At 38.8% G+C, this 21,618-nt stretch overlaps 2 pseudogenes across 2 annotated transcripts; one reads left to right on the plus strand and one right to left on the minus strand.

The window, feature by feature from the left end:
* Positions 1-1,162: 1,162 nt before the first annotated feature.
* On the minus strand, positions 1,163-14,567 carry LOC110069327 (uncharacterized; annotated as a pseudogene). Its single transcript, XR_016201681.1, has 17 exons — positions 13,614-14,567; positions 12,920-12,979; positions 11,963-12,046; positions 11,121-11,159; positions 10,101-10,142; positions 9,825-9,943; positions 8,884-8,978; positions 8,531-8,616; positions 8,194-8,295; positions 7,649-7,739; positions 7,371-7,425; positions 6,497-6,589; positions 6,158-6,289; positions 5,783-5,908; positions 5,233-5,268; positions 3,155-3,212; positions 1,163-2,884 (listed from the first exon to the last, which is right to left on the minus strand). The product of XR_016201681.1 is annotated as an uncharacterized LOC110069327 (transcript).
* A 3,757-nt stretch (positions 14,568-18,324) lies between these two features.
* LOC149104942 (uncharacterized) lies at positions 18,325-19,207 on the plus strand (annotated as a pseudogene). The gene is made up of 2 exons (XR_016201680.1): positions 18,325-18,633; positions 18,738-19,207. The product of XR_016201680.1 is annotated as an uncharacterized LOC149104942 (transcript).
* The last annotated feature ends 2,411 nt before the right edge of the window (positions 19,208-21,618 follow it).

Below are 21,618 nucleotides of genomic sequence, written 5' to 3' on the forward strand. Positions count from 1 at the left end.
GCCTTACAGTTTAAATATAGTGGGTACGAGACAATTTCTGGCAGAAACTACAAAATGCCCAAAATTGCCTTGCTTACAAGTTGGATTATAGTTAAAAATTGTTATTATTGGGACAGTTTTTAACTCTATAAGTACCTTGTAAGTTTTAAGAGGCTGTCTCTGTAAGAACCGACCACTGATTTTACTTCGAAAATTCGATTTTTCTCATAAGCTGGGATTTCAAAGCCCTTACCTAGTCAATCAATAAATTGAGTTTTGTTTCATTAAAAAATTCCAATTGAAGTTTTCTACGATTGATTGAAGTTCGGTCCGCTCGACACAAGTTAAATACTCACGGGAAGATTGGGAACTAAATCACTTGTTGTAAACACAAAATGGCCGTGGCATGTATCAATCCTTCCTTGGCTTCCCGAGTCACCGTTTACTGTTCATACATGTATGTGTGCCGAGAGTTGTACAAAAGAGTGCTTCTACAAACCTTTCAAGAGGAGTCTACATGATTAAACCGGCTTCGAGGAAAACAGTGGTCAGTAATACAAAGAACATCGAAGTATGTGACGATCACGCTCGACACAGGAACGCATAAATCTACTTTATATGTAAACCTACAGTTGGAAGGAAAAGCTGGCAGTTTTAATGCTACCTAGGTTTCAAGGATCGCTACAAAGGACCAAAACTTTAATCGTGAAGCCAGGTAAGAAATTTAGGATCTCTCATGGTTTCTGGTAAACCAGGCTAATAGGACTCGACAAAAATCGTCTCGATATAATAGGTCCTCGATATGCCATGAAGACGTGACTCGCTCAGAAAACGAGACACGTTTGAGAAACATTCGGAAAAACGAGACTCGTTTCGAATAACGAGTCTTTTTCCGAACGAGTCTCGTTTTGAAAGTCTCGTTGAAAACGAGACACGTTAGGAAAACGAGACACCCTCGAAAAAGAAAAACGAGACTCGTTTGGAATAACGAGACTCGTTCGGAATAAGTTCGGAATAACGAGATTTAAAACGAGACTTGTTCGGCAGAGACTCGTTAAGAAAACCAGACTCGTTCGGGAAACGAGACTTATTAGCAAAAATACTTCGTGAAACCATTTTCTTTTGTGAAGGGAGCCTAGTTAATTATTACGTTCATTGTCTTTTCATTAAATTAACAACCCGACTAATTGATTTTGCTTTTAATTTCAATGTTAATTGTAAATTTTAAATATTAAGCAAAACGTTTTAGTCGCAGTCTTACAAACGATATAAAGGCAACCAGAAACTGTGACTTTAAAAATTCTTAACCTTGAAGCCACTTCAATTGTTATGGATGGTGTCAAAAGCCTTCATAATTTAACAAATGAAACGCGAAAAATTTTCATCTCCAAAAGGAAGTCTGAACATGGGACGCGGAAGGGTTTATTTGAAATATGTAAGTGTCAGTTTCATATTTGGCAACTTTTTTTTTTTATTTCATGAATAACTAAGAAATTGATTGGCCAAATATTAATAGCTTGCTTTAAGTTGTTGTACTAGAAACTACATCATGAAAGCTACATTGTGTAATACATAAGGTAAAGAAATAAAAGATGATTCTAAGTCAACATTCTTATCCATGAGTTGTACCTTTTTCTGTCATTAAAAATCATTTGCATCCTTAAAATTTTTTTTCTCAACTGTAACTCAAATTTGGTAGCCCATAGGTTTCATAACGGGCTTCTACCATTCTATCTACAAACTGCAACTTGCTCAGTATTGAGTCACAGACATAATTGGTAAACAATTAAATAAACGATCTGTGTTTCATAAATTAAATAAGAAAACGATATTATTTGTCAGAATAAAAACAAAAACTGCCAATCGAAGTTTTGAGGAGGAGATCAGCATAAACTTCCAAAAGGACTGAAGAAGCCATCAGGGATAAACGTTTACGGGCGCCTTCCACTTGAATGGTGGAAAGTTAAAAGGAAAAGCCTTTTCCACTAGATTTTTTCAACAAAAATAAATAAAGAAATAAATAAATGGAATGAGCGACTGATGCCACTAGCAGAGTGTCCAATGAATAAATGACTCTCTTGTTGCAAAATGCAGAATCCAGGTTCTCACACGCTTGCCCGGTTCCTTGTGCATGAGAAATTAAATCTTGCTTTTCTTTTACTAGAAAATTGTCATCGGTTTTTCTAAACAGATGGATAACGTCTCTGAAAACCACTTCATTCTCGGCTAAAAATGATACAGGCGATTTAAAAAGCTTTCGCTTGAAAGTCTGTATTTTGCTTGCTAAAAAAAATACCACAATAAACCATTTTTTTAGTCACTAGTCACTACAATCTGCGACTAAATTCAGTAAGCAACTTTTTAGGCCAGACTTAAAATTGAACTTTAAAAACAACCACACCTCGAAATACAATACTCCAACCCTTTCCTGCATTCAATGTTGTACAAGCACAGAAGGAAAAAAAACTAATTTATCAAGGGAGAGTGGGTAAAATTTAAGGAAATCGAGGCTAAAATAATTCAGAAATATTGTTATCTCAACGGCAATGTGTGGGCTATTGTGTCGCAGATTGTAGGCAACTTTTTCGTTCAGACGATATTCTGTCAATATTATCCTAAGGCAAATACATGCATTATTGTATGTACAAACTGCAACACGATCTATCTATGTTATCCTAAGTAAAATACATCGAATTTACCATGCTTTAAATAACATGAACATATTTTTAAATCAGTTGTCAGTTTTGTGGTTTCCTTCCTTCTCTTTCTTTTTCTTCAGTCTTTTGGCTGTTGTTCTGTTCCGGTCCTTTCTTTTCCTTTTTTTTCCTTCCTAAAGACGTGCCTGGCACGTCATTGTTATCATCGCTCTTCTTGTCTCCATCTTCTTTGGCATCAGTTTGTGCATCTGCAATGATAATAACACCTTTGTAACTAACCTCCAACCAGCCCAGAGTAATCGTAAAATATCGTTCCCAAACACAAAGACCCCCTATTTAATTTTTAATAGTATTTAGTTTACATAATGGCTGAAGAGGCACGAAAAATAAGGAAACAAATAATCTATAGAACAAAGAGAAAGATATTTAAGGCAAAAGGAAAATCGTAGCCTCGTACCTTAAATGAACATTTCGAGTTGACATTTTTTTCAACATAAAACTAAATGAAAAGGTCTTACCTTCCAGGGTTTTTGACAGCGCACCTTCTTGGTAATTATAATTCCCCTTGAAGGAAACCTGTGAAAGAAAATAGAAGGGAAGTATTCTACCCACAAGTGTCAAACAGTTATCCCGGGCCCTTTAAACGTAGGATGGCTGTTTGACACATATGAGTAGAATACCCCCTTTTCAATTTACCGAACTAAGTGGCCAAGAAACAAAGAGATGTATTGTGGTTACGTTGATATTATAAGAACCTGCCCCGATTAATTGATTTGATATGAAAATTAATGCGCGGTTAAATTAAGTTTCTGTGTATCCTTACTACTCCTTACTTGAATATGGATGAAAGTTTGGAAGAATTCTAAGAATCTGGTCCCAAATGCCTCCGCTCACGAGGAGGCTGCTTTCAAGTGTTATGGCTCTATTAGAGAGTCTATAGAGCGAGGGTAAAATCTTAAGAACCTGTTCTCAAGTGTCCTTGTCCAAGTCTATCGACCGGGGGTAAGGTGCCTCATAAAGAAACTTGTCTCGAGCGATCCAGCAAAAATTACTTAATACTCGTTAACACCCCTCCCATGCCCAGCAATGAGCTTTTTGAATCTTAGATAGACTCTTAGGAACCTGGTCCCAAGTGTTCTGGCTAGATTAGGAAGTCCATCTACCGGAGTACGTTCCTAAGAGCCTGGTCCCAAGTGTCCTGGCTCACGAAGAGCCTGGTCCCAAGTGTCCTGACTCGATTAGGAAGTCTATCTACCGAGCGTGAGTTGGCTAACAAAGAACCTGATCCTGAGTGACCACGCTTAAAATTAAGGACATCTTCACCGCAAGAAGTATGGATCTCGAAAACGTCCCATTTTCAAAAATGCTCCGACACTTAAGCTGCACATCCAGGATAGTTCTTGTAAATTTTCACAATTTTGAAGCGAAGTTGGAACTAAACAGTGTCTAGTACATTTCAAATGCGTTTCTCGTTTCCATTTGTTGGTTCGAATATTAGATCAACCTACTTCGTTGTTCTTATTAACCTCCACCTCACCCGGTTTATGACCAATCGGAAGGAAAAAATTTCAAGTTTTTAGATGGCTAAAACGCCGTAAATAAACAACCATATCAAATTTTATATTTCAAATCCCAATTTGAGATCTTGTATAGATTTGATCAAACCAAATAAATATAATACGATTTCCATCACTGGCGAGCTCTGGCCATAAAGAAAAAACCCTAATTATTGATGTGCGCGAAAGAAATTAACTTACTGGTCCCAATTGTCCTGGCTCGATTAGGAAGTTAAGGTCCTAAGAGCCTGGTCCCAAGTGTCCTGACTCGATTAGGAAGTCTATTGCCCTTAGTTAAGCTCCTAAGAGCCTGGTCCCAAGTGTCCTGGCTCGATTAGGAAGTCTATTGCCCTTAGTTAAGCTCCTAAGAGCCTGGTCCCAAGTGTCCTGGCTCACGAAGAGCCTGGTCCCAAGTGTCCTGGCTCGATTAGGAAGTCTATTGCCTTAGGTTAAGCTCCTAAGAGCCTGGTCCCAAGTGTCCGGGCTCACGAAGAGCCTGGTCCCAAGTGTCCTGGCTCGATTAGGAAGTCTATTGCCCTTAGTTAAGCTCCTAAGAGCCTGGTCCCAAGTGTCCTGGCTCACGAAGAGCCTGGTCCCAAGTGTCCTGGCTCGATTAGGAAGTCTATTGCCCTTAGTTAAGCTCCTAAGAGCCTGGTCCCAAGTGTCCTGGCTCACGAAGAGCCTGGTCCCAAGTGTCCCGGCTCGATTAGGAGACTATCATCTGGATGTTAAATTTCCTAAGAACCTCACGAAGAGGCTGGTCTGAAGCTTCCTAGATGAATCAGTAAGTGGGCTGAAGGTAAGTTCCTAACAACTAAGTCCGAATTAAAGTGGCCAATAATAATGAGTCCCTGCGAATTCATAGGTAAATAGTGACATGGAAGGTAGAAAGAAATGTAGCAGCAGATATTATGATCTTCTTCGCGTTCACAAGATTGGTTAAAACTCCGCCTATATCGGCTATATATGTTATAAGTCCGATTGCAAGGTTAGACTTGATTTGTTTAAATGATGGACATTTTAAAAAAAACTTCCCTAACCTTAGTTTGAAACAGTGACTCCATTTCCTCTTCCTCCTGCAGGAAGGAAATACAGAAGAATGTAAAAACAAAAGTTAACATTCAAACAGATAATGAATCGAAAACTGGATATTAATGTTTTGTAACATTGCATTCCTGGAAGTCTAAAAAGAGACCACCATAAATGAATTAAAAATAAACATGCTAATGTGGCCGAATTTTGACCAAATATGGTCTAAGCTCCCGTCTCCACCTCCCCTCACCACCTCCCGTCAGCGGCCACCCAGACTTGACATTTTGGGAGGTCGTTCGCGAGGATCGACTGTCTGGGTTTCTCTAGACTTTTCTAGACTATAGCCTCGCCGGGAAATGTCGTAAAGCCTTACTAGCTGCGCCCGGTATGCGAGGATGGGTAGGCTAACTTTCAGTATTGTGACTATCAAGCATATCTAGATTGTTGTGTCAAATCAGGAGCCACAATCGGGGAAGGTCTCCGTCCCCGATTATGGCTTCTGGTCAAATTTTAAAAATTGTCCACTTTAAAGCTGAGCAAATCACATTGTCTACTTACTCTCTCTGTGACATCTAAAGTTTCATCCATTTGCACTGTTTCTTCGTGAGAAACCATCACACTGCCCCTATGCAGGGTGAAATAGGGCGGGAAGGATTCATCTGCCCCGGCCCAGTCGTAGACCTCCTGTAACATACAGAATAAAGACGGTTGTGCAACATGAGGAACAAGGTGAATAACTTAGCTTGGTAATGAGGTTGCTCCTGTATAGACTGGCCAACGTTAGTAAAACTTAAACTGAACGTTTCCATTAAAATGAATGTCGACACGCAAGACAACCGATTATTTTCACGTGAAAACATGGTCCATAAACTCCCATGTTACGACAACTACATGTATACAACTAAGGCAATTTTAGTTACTGCGGCTTCTCACAAGGAAATGAGCTCCCGTTTGAAATCTCCTTTCCTGTGTCCCGTTTCGGGACCTGACCCGAATCACATTTCCCGACACCGGCTCTTCGTTCACCCTTGCTCTCCTTGCAGACCTTGCATCTTTCTCTTCAGTCTACAAAATCGTTTCAGGAAAAATAATTATTGTACTTAATGTAGCATATGGAATGTTGTTACAATTGAAGAAAACCGTTTTAAGGTCTATTTTATCTATTTTTAACCTACCACAATGACTGAAACTAAGGAAGTGAATTAAAAGGAACCACTCGTGCAGGAAGGCTAACATCAAATGCACAACAATCTTCATTCAAGAAAAACTTACATCGTTATCCTCTAATTTTTGCTCTTCTCCTACCTTGTCTTTCTCCTTCTCCTCTCCTTCCCTTCTCTCGTTCGATTCATTTTGTTGTGCTTTCTGTTTGAAAATGCAGAGTTATTAATATCAGTGACATTTAATTTCTTCGTTGTCTGTTTTTTGAGCTACCTGAGGCAACTTGCCAGAACAGAACAAAAAAAAAATTAACAACTTATAAGTTCTTCAAAGACAATAGCTTCATGCTGGCCTTCAGATTAGGTAAAGGAAATTACAGTTCTTCATGTGGTTTTTACTAAAGTGCCTATTGAATATTATTTGTCAATTTAGGTAAAAGGTTTACCAATGCCTGCAGACACAGGACATCCAAGCTACATCGTAATAACACGATGTAATTCTTTTGTAAATGGGGCGAGTGGACAACTATTCAATAATTCACAAACATTTTCTGCAAAATGGTTTCACGGAAAACGTATTAAACTTAGAGTAGCACAATAATTATAGAATGGTGTTAGAACGGAACAAACCGCTGTAAGGTCTATTTTATGTTATAAAAAGCTACCAAAATGATTAAAATTAAGAGGAGGGAAAGGAAACACTCGTGCTAACAGGGAGGCTAACGTCAAATGCCCAGCAAACAGTTTGTACAAAGTTGCATTAAACGGAAAAATTTATGGTCTTAAAACCGAAACACATCACCAACTACTTAACAAGCGCTTTTCCGAATTTTCCCGTGAAATCATTCACTTGTCAATCTTGTCACCGTCATTTGCATCCTATTGACTGCCCCTTTCTTTCTCTTTTTTTAAATTTAATCAATAACTACAACACAACGTACAATACTTACTGTAATTACAATACTAACATTTCTTACATTACTTACTCGCAAGTCATCTTCTTGCTCAGCCCTGTCTCTCCTGAAAGTTTCGAGTTTCTCCCTGCAAAATGGTAGTCAGAGATCATAGATATATATCATTTACTTTTTAGATTTAATTAACAGTTTTAGGCATTATATCATATTATAGGATTATTATGTCGTTATATCTCCAGAATTGTCTGTAAAATTAAATCTGTACACACGTACATTATGTCAAGGTTTTCTGAGGCGACTTTTCTACCTTCAGATTTATCATTAATTTGAAAAATAATGAGCAAACCTACCTTTGTATAGACAGCACTTTCAGCATATCTGTTGCTTTCTCTAATGCCGTCGCCAGCCTGTCTTCAATATTTGTTGCAGTGATACTGCTATCTGCGGTAACATATACACATCTTTGTTGGTTTATAATAATTATGAAAAACTCTTTTTGTCTGTGTTACACTGGCGGAAAATTGGTTTCAGTTTAAATCCCTCAGAAACTGGTCGAGATTCGGAGAGGGAGTACCTTTACTTTGCAGAAATTAAGTGTGGAAAGTATGTATTCCATGCAATTTCTATTCAATTTCACCCTGCTAACCACCAGTACCCAGGCAATTACTCTTATTAAGTATTACAGAAATACTGTATTTCGACCCGGCATGAACATCGCAATTTAACTGACAGATTAAAACAACCCAACAAAAGCTAAGTAAACCAAAATTTGGAAAGAACAATGGTAGAAACGCTTTACGAGCATCCTGGTATATTATAATGTCATACTTTTAGAGAGTAAGGAGACGAGACGATATCTACACGTTGCATTCAGAGCTCTCAAACAATCCATTACCTTCAATATCATCTAGCAATGTTGGTTTCCACATTGAGGAACTGGAAGGAACGATGACCAGTACGGCATCACTGGTGTAGCGTACACCGAACATGTTGCAAACTGTGAAGGATAGAAATAACAGTAATTGACGATAGTTCTGTTAACCTTTGGTTAATTATTTTTCTCCTTTGATGTTACACAGTGACATGTAAGAAAACACAGCAGTTGTCGATGAACTATAACTTCTAAACAAGTATTCAATAAATTTATTCAAAATTCTTAAAGCATTGTGGAACGAAACACTCCACACTCTTTTATTTGTTAATTGATGATAACTGATGAATTTACAACTTACCTCGCCTTCCATCTGTGGAGGATGTCTCTCCAGGCCAGTAGAACAAACCCTTTCCATGGTATTGCGCCGATAGCCATCTTAGAGCCCTTCAAGTAACCAATTCAATGTACTGAATTATCAGTGGTGACTACTGGGTATAATATTATAACATTGTCCTTTCATGATGACAATTTTAACATTGAGATGCATCAAAGTTTTTGACATAAAGTCCGGCTAAATCGATGGTGCCGCCCGGGACATCTACAGTAGTGAACCCGGGTGTCCAGTCTTTAGTTCCATCTTTACTACAACAGCCTTCTCAACCGACTCAATAAAGGCATGTTAGCATTGATACACTGCATGCACATGTATACCTCACAATCCCCTCCCTTACTCCAGAGTTCTCCTTTCTGGGGTTGAGTAGGACTATGCAGATAGCCATCGTAAGCGTCCGCGCCTGCCAGCAAAGCTGAAAGGCAAATATAAAATGCTTTTGAGTCGTGCTTTTGAAAACTTTTTTTAACTGATAAGGTTATTATTAACAGCTGCCGGTCAACTGGACCAGAGTGCACTTCACGCGTTTCCCATTGCTTTTGTTCCTTGCTTTTTTGGTTGTGATTGGTTATTTTGTATGTGTGGGTGTTTGTGGTATAAAATCGTGAAAAGCTTTATTAGCTTTGCAGGGGATCAGAGATCTAAACCTGAAGAAAATAACATTGAGCTCCTATCTTTGTACTCTTTTCACGTCTATCGCGATTCCGCTTCCTTTCCTGCAACTATCAGAGGTGCTTTATATTATGCCGAAGTTCCCCAAAATTTCGGTTGGAAGTCATATGGAAAGGTCCGTTTCGGTTCCTTAAGATCGCAGAATTCGTGACCCCTTTGGAGGTGGCCCACTTTGACCATTCGGACCGGCCCGACCGAAATTCCCCTCTCCAGTTTGGCAAACCAGTTCGTTGCCCCACTTTGCTTCCCTTATGCATGCAGGGAATTATGAAAAGGAATAAAAATGGTCAGAGCCATTCCTCCTACTTGGCCAGGTTTGATCGGAAAATGTTTTGTTCCATATTCCTCGCGATAATGAAAGTCCCCCCCAGAAGTCTTTGCGAGCTCTTTATTACAACTACCAGCAATCTGTGCGTGTGCATACTTGCTTTCACGCATTTGGATAAAGTCCTAATAATTGTACAAATTACATGTACGCTCACATTCCTGGGTGCAAATTACGCTCACATTCTTGGGTGCAAAAGATGACTGAGTAATTTGTCATCAGTGATATTAGACAAGCGACTGCTGGCAAGCCCTTGTTACCTACCTCGTCGAAAGAGTGAACAAGGAAACTTGGCAGGGAAGTGTTCTCTCCTCTGCAGGAGGCCAACAAACGTTCTTCGCAGCGCACCACCTCATTTGTACGAGAAGGTAAGTTGGACTCCTCTTCCGAAATAAAGAAAGAAAGCAAAACAAATTGCATTCAGAATTCTTTTCTTTAAGGACTTTCCAGTTTATTTACTTTTCACAAATGTAGGAAGCTTCCTACTGTACCTAAGCTTAATGTTTGTGTTAATCTGTGCATTCATTAATTTAAGCTTACCTCCCAAGCCATGAGGTGACATGTCTCCAGCCACGGTTCCAACTGTTTTACAAAATTATAATTAATTAGAGTAGAACGCAACATAGGTTTAACGCTGGTCTAAACAGAACCTTGCAACTGAAACAAGTATCTATTATATCTTGTGGTTTCCTTGTGTAAATCATAGTAAGCTTGTGTAAGTTGGATCGCGACCTGTCAATATGTGTATGTGGACCGTCTACAAAAGTCCACCCTTTTCTACAACATTTTGAAGACTGTACAAGAACTTGACAAACATGTACATTGTAAAAATTATTTCTACATTTTGCTTCTGTATATCTGAACCAAAATATAAAAATAATAACTATTATGTATGACTTTCAAGGCTAAGAACACATCTTGCGTTTCTATTATATCAACAAATCATATTTGTTATATGGTTCAATTCTGATTGGTTCCCTAAGCCCTCCGAATTTTTCAATACAAACCGCTAAGGTGGACTGTTTGCGAATTAATTTTGGCCAATTGCTTTTCCAGTTCATTGCACAATTTAATCAGTTTTTTGTTAAGGAGCAATCTTTTTACATTCAGGTACAAAAAGCTATTTGACAATATAAATAAATACCTATCGCGTGTGCCTTTACTGAGAATGGAATGCAGAGACGCTTTTGGTGGACGATCAGTCGGTAAAGGGCAACAATGGTGTTAGGTTACCAAATACAATCATTTGATATTGAATTTATTTCCTGTATTCAAGGTTTGATATAGCTGTATCAAAATCACTTGATTAAAGGAATTTATCAAGACCATCAATGGTTACCAAGTGAAAAAATGTCTGTAGACATGTTTTTAAAAACCACGCAGATAGATAATTACATTTATATCTTATGTTCAAAACCAACTGGATGCTTTCCCTGACATGAATGTCTGAATATAAAAGTCACAGTAACAGCATAAATTAATATACTTTAAAGTATACATGTACATTCGATAGAATATTGCATAATCACCATGCAATAAACACAATGTAATGAGTTTTACCTTTGTTGCCTTCACTGTAGAATGGTGTGCCAAGGAAACCTACGGACATTAACTGGTTTAAACCTTTACACAAATTACAATGCATGTTTGAAAGCCATAATAAGCAACAGAAGAAGCTGAGGCAGTCAGTTAAAGAAAGAAAAAAATTCCATTTTGCCTTTATTCTACTTTAAATTTGATTTCAATTGACAAACACCTGCCCTCTAATTCAGTGTTGTACACAAACAAAGCCAATGTTGAAGATACACGTAGGAATCCATCGTTGCTGGGATATTTTCATTGTCTATGTTGACTGTAAATAGCTGAACTCTTGTTGTTGTTGACTACATGTACTTACAGTCATTAAGTGACTTTTACTCGTGTTTAGTGAGTATTGAAATTATCATTATCATTATTATTAGAGTTTTGTAGACTGCCCGATTGTTGTATAAATCAGCGTGTTCTATTTTGTGTAGATTGACACCAACAAAAAGGCATACATTGACTCCAGCTAGTGTGTGATTTTGTGATTTTTTGCCTGCTAAAATTCATTTGTGAAGGAAAAATTCTCTAGACCAGCTGCAAAACCCACTAGCCCTAATCAGACATGACATTTTTTGCACACTAACCATGCTGTCAGTGTAATAGAAATGTGCACGTTTAACCACTCTGTACAACAAGTTGATGTTACAGTACATTTTAAGTATTATTTTCTGTATCGTGGTTGTTGTTTCTGGTTTTCTGAGGCAAAATATAAATAAATCTACATTGTAATAAAATATCATTACAGTGTACAATGTAGCTATGCTAAGAAATATGCATTTTGTAATTTCATTTATGTACATTATGCTGCATGCACGTACCTGCTGTAGAAAGGGATCTTGAGTTTGTGCTGGAATTTGTTCTTTCAGCAGCCCTGGCTGCTGAAGAATTATTTTCTTGCTGTGCTGAATGAATAAAGACACTCGTGTAATAAATGCGTGCTTTCAGTATGAAATGCCCTGTCTTTAATCCTTTTAAGTTAACTAACTTAAGCAAGAGGACTATAATATAAAATGTGATGAAATGAACATCGTTTAGTATCTCTAAAATCATGGAAATCATAGTGATGCATTGAGCAAAGAAAGAATTTTCCAATTTTCCATATGGACAGTTTCCTCTGTACCGAAAATTCTCATACATGTACATTGCCTTTTAAAAAAAATTCTATTCTATGGACCCTCTCAAAAATGGACAACAGACACCAAATCTCGGCCCTAGGAAGCCAATTCCAAAACATGGACACTTGATCAATCAGTGATACCAATGATTGACATGTCACTTTTAAGCCTGATTTTAGTTACTAAACACACTAAACTGTCAGTGGAGACTTTAAAGTGATGTCATCATAGTGACCTTTCCAATGCAGACAATTCTCTAATACGGACTCTCTGCTCTGTCCCTTTGGTGTCCGTATTAGAGAACTTTGACTCTGCAGTGAATTTCAACCTCAGAGTAGTGGATTCTACTTTTTCAATAAGATAATAGTGAGAAAATGACTTTGGACTGGAACATCCGAGGCTGATCTGACACAGTTGACATTGATTGGTTAACAAGTGAAAAAGGGACCAATGGGTGACATGGGAGTCAATGGGCTGAGCTCAGGCAATTTGCCAGATGAGTGTCCAGGTTGTCTTGTGGACGGTCTATTCTTAAAGAAAATCATTGTTCATATGTTGCCTTATAAATGTCCATTTGAGCAGACACTAGTGCACATTTTGGACACCCATTTTTCAAATCCTGGATAAAAGCCTGGATGGGCTAATTAAAAAATGAGTTACCTTGAATTTGGTCCAGTACTATCACAGAATTCTCAAATGGACTTTGTTGTAAATCGGCATCTGTAGTTGTGGAAGACAATGTTAGCAGTTGTATCCCATTCCCATGGCAACCAATTTGTATGTAAATGTTTGCAGTTTTAACAGTGCAGTAGAACCCCGGTAACTCAAACTCAGATGACTTGAATTCCTGCTAACTCGAACCAAGTCCCATTTTATTGGATTTGTCCCCACTTTTCAGTCATTTCAACTTGGTTAACTCAAACTCTGATAACTCGAATTCCCCGCTAACTCGAACCAAATTTCATTGCCCTTGATAAAAATTTACCCTGATAACTCGAATTCTGGTTCATGTAACTTAACAGGGATGTCATCCCATTTGGTTTTCTTGTCCTGTAATTGGTAAACACACTCAAATCTAACACCACAGCAATTTGCACACATAAGTTGTGGTGTCACAATTCTTTCTGATGATTGTATCAGCACTGCAGGCAACAAAATTTATAGAGTCAATGAAAAGAGATCCATTATCATGTAAATGACATGATATTTTAAATAATAGGGTATGAAAATAGTCTTTCCTTATTGGATCTTATTTAATGCCAGTATTTATATTTCATTGATTGATTGATTAATTTATTTTCTCGAAACACACACGAACATATAGTCATGGGCATTACAACTTGGTACAACTTACCATCTTCAATGGTCAGTTGGATTACAGGATTTACATTTGAGTGACCAGGGGAAGAGATGAAGTAGGTGTCCATGCTCCTATTGAAACCCATGTAACAAGAGAAATATAGTTTGATTTTGAAATTCATCTGTATTTTCTGCAAAGAATAGTTGCAGTAATTTTCTACAGCTTTACCCACTTGCAAATAAGATCAAAAGGGAAAAAAGGCAAGACTAGTAAGAATGGAGTGTTAGTCCTCCATACTGAATTTAAGCACATCAAATGTACATGTAGGGGAAACGAAATTCTCTCACCCTGAGATGTATCAGTTCTTGGTGATAATGTGGAATCTGAAATAGATTAAGACAGGATTCAAGAATTCCCTCAAAGGAATTTTAAAAGCATTTGTTTTTAAGCTAGTGGTACTTTGAAATTTTTATTAATAATATAGGTGTCTTTGATGGTATGGTTTCATTTTCAGATTTAGGGCATAGCTATTTTTTATGTCTTCGGCTGGTAGAGATGTCCAATTTTCTGGCCTAATATGTGTGAGGATTATAAGACTGAAGTGGGATTTGATAGTGTCCAGCTTTTTTTTTATTTTTGCACTGGCCTTTGGGTATGATTACAGTTCACAATTTTTTTTACATTCCAACAGGTATTGGTCAGGACTACATGGGTCTACACATGCTATTGTTCTATCCCATAAAAATCTTTGCTTTCAGAAAGCTCGATTCTTCCTTCCCTTTATTAAATTTTCCGCTCTTGACTCACCATTGTCAGTCTCCAGGGTCCCGGATTGAGCTAAGGATGTAAGATACTGTCTTGTTGAAACTGGTGAAAGAAATAATATATTTTTAGTTAATTCCTGGTTTTGATAACCATTGGGAAAAATTGAATTGCCTTTGAAAGCACAGTAAAACCCAATTAAGACAACCCAGAATTTCATGTTGTTATTCCTTGTATACCAGTAACACATTTAAGTTTTATAAAAATTAAGAAATGTACACCCTGATTTTAATTTCCTGATCGACTTTCTTTGGTTTTGCTTAGTGGAATAAATACCTGTTCAAATTTTTAGAGTTGATTGGTCATTACAGTGCTGGAAACTAAATGATGCCATTTACGAGATGCCTCCTTAGGATCTTTTTTTGTATCCTCGTTTTTATCGTCAACTGTTAACCCACCTTAGAAATAGTGGGCTTGCGCTTAATTACAACACTATCATTATCCCACAGGGGGGCTGAATCAAACTATCAATTGAAATCGTCTTATCTGGGGCAGATACTGGATTATAGGTACGGGGGTTCGAGATATGGACTTGTTCTAATGCTCCACTTTTTAGTTTAGGATGTAACATCAAACCCTCTAAACCTGCCCCATCCCCCTTAGATCTGCCCAGCTTATACATGAACAATATACATAGAGGTCATAGAACGTCTCTCTAAGACAGACTCATAGCTTTCAACAAGGAAAGCTACAGCTATCTCTGGCGAAGCCGGACAAAGATAAATATGACACCCGTGATAACAAGCAGCATGACTTGCAACAGTAAATCAAACAGCCGGGCCCGGCGTAATAATACAAAATGCAAGTAACCAACATGCTCACGGAATATTTCAAACTTTGTCCCTCCAGAGCTAATATTTAGAGAGCTTAAAACATATCTTGCAATCAAATGAGCCAAAAAAAGTAGCACGTGGCCAAAAACAGAGGTGTCAAACTCAACAAATTACACGCGGATAACAGCGGAAACCACGCAGACCTATGACCTCTAACGGCTCTACTCTGGTGAAATGTCCTCCGAAAAACAGGATTATTGCTTAGCGAAATATTCAAAGATCCCCCTATCGTACAATACAAAAGGGGCAGATCCTCAAAGATATACTAGTTCGAGCAAAACTCTCAAAGCGGCTATGACACGTGGATAGGAGTTGTGTAGGCCTGTCAACCCATTGTTATCCAATCACAGCATGTGAGTCCAAGGTGTACATTAGCTACACTAAAAACAAAGGATAAACATACGAAATGCGTGCAAAATACTCTACGCAAACCTCCAAAACTTGGAGAAATGCCGTATAAATGCAACGCATAACTATCTTACGTTTTATCCTTCAATTCAAATCACACATGCTGGAGAAAATAAGCGTTATAGTCATCATAGAAAACACAGTGTCAAGCTGTGTACAATAGGATCGAAGACTTTATGCCCACCATTCGCTAGTGGCAAAACTACCAATCACAATCAAGAATTCTCGATCCGCCGAACGAGTATATAATACAAAAAACATATGCCAGGTGCGGAGTGTTACCGAGCATTGGTCTCTACCACTCCATTCTATCGGCAACTGATGAGATCCAGAAGGATCGAAACCGCGGTCTTGCCTGATCTACAAGGCTACGAGCCTCCTAACAAAATAGAGACTATTAACAGTCTCAAGAAAACCTGACAGCATCGCAAATAAAAGCAATGACAACCACAACGTGGAGCTGGATGAACAATCGTAGGAAGAACTCCTAAATTCAGAGCTTCTGCCTGAATAAAACCACACAATATCATAAACAACACGCAAAAAAAGTCCACAGACTTGCGCGTGAACACCTACATTTGCAGTCCCAGAACGAACAAACTGGAAGGACAAAAAGCTCGATGAAATTGATGCAAGAAGCATAAGAACGTATCTTTAAGACAGACTCACAGCTTTCAACAAGGAAAGCTACAGCTATCTCTGGCGAAGCCGGACAAAGATAAATATGACACCCGTGATAACAAGCAGCATAACTTGCAACAGTAAATCAAACAGCCGGGCCCGGCGTAATAATACAAAATGCAAGTAACCAACATGCTCACGGAATATTTCAAACTTTGTCCCTCCAGAGCTAATATTTAGAGAGCTTAAAACATATCTTGCAATCAAAATGAGCCAAAAAAAGTAGCACGTGGCCAAAAACAGAGGTGTCAAACTCAACAAATTACACGCGGATAACAGCGGAAACCACGCAGACCTATGACCTCTAACGGCTCTACTCTGGTGAAATGTCCTCCGAAAAACAGGATTATTGCTTAGCGAAATATTCAAAGATCCCCCTATCGTACAATACAAAAGGGGCAGATCCTCAAAGATATACTAGTTCGAGCAAAACTCTCAAAGCGGCTATGACACGTGGATAGGAGTTGTGTAGGCCTGTCAACCCATTGTTATCACGGTCGGATAAAGGCAACCCTGTACGGTTTATAAAATGAAGTCGGTTCGTGAATCCCAGACTCGGTTAATACCGTGGAGGTTACGTGGACACCAACCGAGGACAGTTTACCGACCGTACATTCTGTAACCGAGGACAGATCTTTTTCCGAGGACAGTTTTTCAGAACCGAGGTCGGTTGCCCAGAAACAAAAACTGATCCAATAATTCTGGGGGTGGGAGTGCTGGGCTTTGTCATTTAATTACTCATTGAAAGACCTCCTGTAGCGAAACGTTTCTCGGAGCACGCTTTTAGTCCAAAGTGTAATCTTAGTGTTTCACTGCTCTTCACCATTATAAATCTTTCATTGAAGACGTTAAGCACGGACCTGCGATATTTTACCGATTTAGGGCAAGCTTCATCGGTAAGAGTAATAAATTGGCTTAAAAACCGATCTTTACTGGCAAATCCGCTCCACTGTGGAGGATGCAACCAAGCCATGACAATGGTTGAAAGATCGGATGCCCACGTCGACGGATACCAATGGTTAGTATAAAGAGAGGCTATATTAACTTAAGAGTTGTATAATTTAAACCATTACTGAGCAGTAGGGCTGCAAGCACGCTGGAATGCTGGGTCCGTTTCTAGTGAGAGCATAAACCATGGCTATAGCGCGAGCTACAGAATGATTATTCGGGAAAGAAAAAGTCCGTAAGCAGTCTAAAGACATGCGGAATATGTACTTTATCTTAGTATATGCAAACCCGCGTCGATCGGACAGAGCATTCGAAATTCCAATAAAAAATCGTGAAGCGTACTTCTTCTTTACCTGAATGATTTGAACTAGCGATTATACGTGGTCTGTTGAACGAAATGTAAAAAACATCTCTTGATAGCCTGCTGCGAGCGTGGCACTATCACGCGTTTCATGTTCGCTCCTCTCGAGCTCGCCTTCTCACTTGCCATGTTGGATGGCAAGTCACGCAAGTTGGTATACTCGTATTATATGTTGAACCATAAATGCGAGCTTCATTATTCCATTGATATTTATCATACGTCATTTTCGGCTTCTAGTTTTTGAAATACAAAAATCTTAGGGAACGCAGATATAAGGAGCGTGTAAATTAAGAAAACAAACCAAGACCGCACAGAGAAATACGGGCACAAAGTTTTGGCGCGTTCTCTTGACAAAAATGGAGTAATAGTGCTGGGACTACTGGAGTAATATTGCGGGAAACGCATTCGTTGGGATTTCACACCTATATCTCGAAGATCATGTTTCGTTCTTGCAGGCTAACCGCATTGCTATTGTATAACAAACGTCCAGAAGACGAGACTATGTCATATCTCGGATATGTCATTGCTAAAAACGCAGACTAAATAATTCTTCCCGGAACTCCATAGCAGATCTCTTACCCAAAACGCACTCCGTTTGAAGCGGTAGAGTGAGCCATTCCGCTTGGGCGTAGAAGATATGAGACCGAGAACAACTGTAGTAATATCCCTTGTAAATCTCTAATAGAGGCGTCCAAAGGAATTCTGAATTTGACACTGGTTCTATTCCTTTAGGAGATGCAGTACTTGCAGGAAGAAACGAAGCATCAGAACTAACAGTTTTTTTGCCAAGTGGCCAAAAATCCCTTTGGGGGAACTTTTAATGATGATTTACTTCTGGTCCACGGACCAGAGTCGTAAATCCACCGCGAACATGATGTCCATAAATAACAACCTTGTCTGCACTGTTTTCCGAAGTTTGGAGGACGTATGTTCAGCGGACATCGTAACACACCCTTTTATTCCGTTTGGGGGAACAGCTGTCGTGAAGTGCGACGAAAGCAAATTCAATCACAAAGCAAAGGTTAGTTAGTATACATGTCTTGGTTGTGATATTGCTGTTTTGTCAAATTTGGTTGAATTCTTTGACAAATAGTTTCACTAATCAACAATCGTTAACTCTATTAGTATAACCGAGGAAGAAGAGCTCTCGACTTGTGGGTCTTTGGAGTCATTTCAACAGCCACGAGGCCTGTAAAGGGCTATTATGAAGTGGTGGCGAGTCGGGATCGTGCGACACTGTTGCCGATTCTTGCAAAATGTCTCCAACCAGGCAGTGAAGTGTACACCGATGATTGGGGGGCCTACAGAAACCTGGACCAACATCTGCCCAACCACGTCGCTCGACATCGCGTTGTTGTCCACGCAGATAACTTCGTGGACCCAGTAACTGGGGTTCACACTCAGGAAGCCGAATCTGCGTGGGCAAATTTGAAAGGCCCCCTCAAAGGACGGCGTGGTATCTCTCACGATGATCTGCAGCCTATCTGAACGACAGGATGTGGAGGCAATGGCGAGGACTGGATCGCATCATAACAAATTTTCTCCCGGTATTGTCTTCACAGTATAGAGACTATATTGTGTAATAGATACTTAATCACTGGTCCCGAGAGAAGCAGTTAGCTTTGTTTTCTCGAGAATGTCGATGTTTCCCGAGACGAAGATGGGAAGGGGGTTGGAGGGGGGGGGGGGGGGGTGGTGTAGGGCGGGAAACGAAACAAACTTTTTCCTAAAGGACCAGTAATTAAGTGCTTTGTTATATAGCTGGAGCCTGTGTCATAGTAGCCTGCGTGTGTTTACTATTTACTACTTACGTCTTGCGTCACAGCCGCCCTCCCCGAAAGAAAAAATCAGTGAGGAACCTCTACGTTTTTTTCCTTTCGGGAAGACTGCCTGCGTTGCAGGCTACGTTTAGTGAAAAGTAATAAATCAAGTAGAAGAAAAAGTAACCTCCTGGTTATTGAGAGAGCGCGCGATAATTCTGTAATTGTAATTTTTAATTTACGGTAATTGTAACTGTAACTGTAATTACGTGACTCTAAATCAACCAATAAGAACAAACGTGATATTCAAATTAACTCCAGCTATATAACAAGAGGCACTTAATGGCTGGCCCCACTTAAAAGGACTTTTGTTTCTCGTAGGTCGGTCATGAAGTATTTGTTATACCTTCCAATTCAAAAATAGAATAAATCTAAAATGTACCTCATGCATACTAGTTTTGGTTTGTTTAGTTCTAAGAACTTCATCGTTCTTAATTCTGTACAATCCAAAGATTGTTTTCAAGTTTTTCTCTTTTTTTTTTGGTTGCTTTACTAGGGGATTAAGAGCTTTTTTGCTTAACTTCCTCTGTTATGACTTGAAAGTGTTTCTTTGCCGTCACTACAACGAGCAAGTTATTAGCTTGACTGACGCACAAATTTGCCGGATCTTGAACACGTTCGAATTGAAAGTTCGAGTTGTTGTTTTTATAGGGCGAGAAAAATTACACGTGACACGTATTTGAGTTGGGAGGTATAACAATGAACTTTGTATTCCAGTCCATTACAGGATTAGTTACCCTTAGCTATAACAAAAACATAAAGTGTTGCGAAAGCTTTTGAAGTTTATTGAAATGAAAATCAGTGGAACAATTTAATGCGCAGTAGAATAATTAAGCGTAGTAAATGCGATGTATTTTGCTCCGGATAACATAGATAGATCGTGTTGCAGTTTGTACATACAATAATGCACGCATTTTCCTTAAGATAATTTTTACAGCATATCGTCTGAAAGAAAGATGGGCCTACAATCTGCGACACAATAGCCCACACATTGCCGCTGAGATCACAATATTTTTATATTATTTTAGACTCGACTCCCTTAAATTTGACCGACTCTCCCCTGATAAATTAGTTTTTTCCTCATTTGTGCTTGTACAACATTGAATGTAGGAAAGGGTTGGAGTATTGTATTTCGAGGTGTGTTTGGTTTTAAAGTTCATTTTTGAGTTCGGCCTAAAAAGGTGCTTACTGAATTTTGTCGCAGATTGTACGTAGTGTCTAGGGAGTAATTCAAAAATGTTTTATTGTTGTAATGTTTTAGTAAGCAAAATATCTTGCAATTGGTGGAACAAAGCGTTTTAAATCGCCTTTATCGCTTTTAGCCTATAATGATGTGGTTCTCAGGGGCGTTACCCATCTGTTTATAAAAACCTATGACAATTTCCTGTCAAGAGGAACAGCAAGATTTAATTTCACAGGCACAAGGAACCGGGCAAGCGTGTGAGAGCCTGCGCGTGTGGCTTCAAGGTTAAGATTATTTAAAGTTACAGTTTCTGGTTAGCATTTATATAGTTTGTAAGATTGCGAATAAAAAATTTTGCATAATATTTAAATTTTACAATTAACATTGAAATTAAAATCAAACTCAGTCTATTGATCGGGTTGTCAATTTACCTAAAAGAACTTAATAATTAACTAGCCTCCTTTCACGAACAAAAATGGTTTCACGAACGAGTCTCGATTTTTGAATAAGTCTCGTTTCCCGAACGAGTCTCGTTTTTCCAAACGAGTCTCGTTATTCAAAACGAGTCTCGTTTTTCCGAACGAGTCTCGTTATTTCAAAAGAGTCTCGTTTTTACAAGTCTCGTTTTCCGAACACTCCGAACGAGTCTTCTTCTTTGAATAGTTTTCCGTCAAAACAAGTCTCGTTTTCCGAAAGTTTCAAGAACGAGCCTGGTTTTTTAAACGAGTCACGTCTTCGTTGCATATCGAGCACACATTATATCGAGACGATTTTTGTCGAGTCCTAGTAGCCTGGTTTACCAGAAACCGTGAGTGATCCGGTTTTAGCCGCCGTAGTACCAATGAATGCGATAGCGTCAGGCGCCTGTAAAGGACGGGTAGAGAGGAGAGAATTATGAATTCCTTGCACGCCTGAAAATGCCGGCTGATATGGAATGACGGTGGTAGAACTCTCTAGGTACAATATGGTGGATTTTACAAAAGAAATTATCTCATCTCTGAAA

The sequence above is a fragment of the Orbicella faveolata genome, unplaced genomic scaffold (genome assembly GCF_042242905.1).
Source record: "Orbicella faveolata isolate gen_17 unplaced genomic scaffold, um_ofav_v1 contig_34, whole genome shotgun sequence".
NCBI classification, from domain to species: Eukaryota; Metazoa; Cnidaria; class Anthozoa; order Scleractinia; family Merulinidae; genus Orbicella; species Orbicella faveolata.